This window comes from Mandrillus leucophaeus, unplaced genomic scaffold (genome assembly GCF_000951045.1).
Source record: "Mandrillus leucophaeus isolate KB7577 unplaced genomic scaffold, Mleu.le_1.0 Scaffold2133, whole genome shotgun sequence".
NCBI classification, from domain to species: Eukaryota; Metazoa; Chordata; class Mammalia; order Primates; family Cercopithecidae; genus Mandrillus; species Mandrillus leucophaeus.
Genome location: NW_012102181.1, coordinates 67,873 through 70,135, shown reverse-complemented (window position 1 = coordinate 70,135; position 2,263 = coordinate 67,873).

The window sequence follows — 2,263 nt, the reverse complement described above, 5'->3', positions numbered from 1 at the left end:
ACTGTCCGACACGCCCCAGTGACATGAACCCGGTAGCTCAGTTGAAAATGCAGAAATCACTTGTCTTCTGTGTCCCTCACACTTGGAGCTGGAGGCTGGAGCTGTTCCTATTTGGCCATCTTGGGCACCCCCCACTATTTTTGACTTTTTAATAATAGCTATTCTGACTAGTATGAGATGGTATCTCACTGTGGTTTTGATTTGCATGTCTCTGGTGATTTTTGATGGGGAGAATTTTTTCATGTTTGTTGGCTGCGTGTATGTCTTTTGAGAAGTGCCTGCTCCTGTCTTTTGCCTGCTTTTATTGGGGTATTTGTTTGTTGAATTGTTTAAGTTCCTTATAAGCTGTGGATATTAGACATTTGTTGGATGCATAGTTTGTGAATATTTTCTTCCATTCTGTAGGTTGTCTGTACTCTGTTAATAGTTTCAAAGAGGTGTTTTTTTTTTTTAAGATGAAATAAACAAATTTTTAGCTAGATTAAGAAAAAAGAACAAAGACCCAAATTAAATAAAACTGGAAGCACAAAAGGAGACATTATAACTGATACCACAGAAATACAAAGGACCAGTAGCGACTATTATGAATATACACCAACAAATTGAAAAACCTAGAAGAAATGGACAAATTCTTGGATACATACAACCTATCAAGATTGAAGGATTAAGAAATAGAAAACCTGAAAAGACTAATAATGAGTAACAAGATCAAGGCAGTGACAAAGCTATCTAATTTATCATGCAACTTGACACCCACCTAACATAATCTGTTTTATATATTTTGCCTCTCAGAGTGCGCTGTTTGCTTTTAAGAAGTGTTTTTTTTTTTGTTTTTTTTTTGTTTTTGTTTTTTTTTAGACAGGGTCTTGTTCTGTCACCCAGGTTGGAGTGTGATGGTACAATCATGGGTCACTGCAGCCTCAAATTTCCTGGGCTCAAGTGATCTTCCCACCTCAGCCTCCCAAGTAGCTGAGACCACAGGAATGCACCACCACATCTGACTGATTTCTTGATTTTTTTGAACAGGCAGAGTTTAACCATGTTTCCCAGGCTTGTCTCAAACTCCTGGGCTCAAGTGATCCACCTGCCTCGGCCTCCCAAAATATTGGGGTTACAAGAGTGAGCCACTGCATCCAACCAAGAAATGTATTTTCAATGATGCATTTTGAGATCTGCAGAAGGTGGGATTTTGCTACAGAATTCTCTCCTATTCACATTTTTGTGTGACTCTCACATGAACTTGATTTTTTTAAGCACCATTTCAAATGCTTCATGTCTCTTCTAAACATTTATAAAAAATTGAATGTTTGTCTTTTTTTTCTTCTCTTTTTGATTTTAGACCAATTTTCAGGAGCATATAAGAAATTGGCTGGGTTACATAGCCATGTCTTGTAATCTGTCATCTCCAATTTCTTAGGCTATTCTGTTTCTACCAAATGACCTCAGTCTGACGTGTCTGTGCAGAGTGTCTGCGTACTCTCTTGTATCTGTGGTAGGTGCTCCAAGATTTTCAGAACTAGGTTGATCCATCTCCAAGTCTCTCAAGACTTTCTCCTTTACAAAGCTTTAAGGGATTGATAGAATGCACACATGGTTCAGAAGTCTGACCTAAGGTAACTTCTGAATCAACAACTTAGAAAAGAATCTTAGATAATGCTTGTGCATGATACTTATGGACTCTTTTGTAAGATTCAAGTTGCTGCAAGAATAGAGTTCAGTAGTCATCAAGTCCACTACCATTAAGAAAAAAAAAAGTATGCAAACAAATAGACAAACTTCTTCAACCCTCCAAATAAATTCAGTATTAGTTGTCTAACTTTACAAGTGATCTAAGTTTCCTCTCTGTGGTAAATTGTGTTACTTTGGGAGAACAAATGGCATTTGCTGGATAGACAAGTATATGGAGTTTATGGCACTTCCTCTTCATAGACTGCTACCTGCTCTGACCACTACAAAAAATAATGCTTTTTAAAAAACCTAGAAAGTCTCAAAACTGGAAATTTAAAAGATTCTGCCTTCTGCAAACAGTCATTGTATAGCATAGAAGTTAACCATATTTAACTTTTTCCTTCCTTCCTTCCTTCCTTCCTTCCTTCCTTCCTTCCTTCCTTCCTTCCTTTCTTTCTTTCTTTCTTTCTTTCTTCCTTCCTTCCTTCCTTCCTTCCTTCCTTTCTTTCTTTCTTTCTTTCTTTCTTTCTTTCTTTCTTTCTTTCTTTCTTTCTTTCTCTCTCTCTCTCTCTCCCTCTCTTTCTTTCTTTCTTTC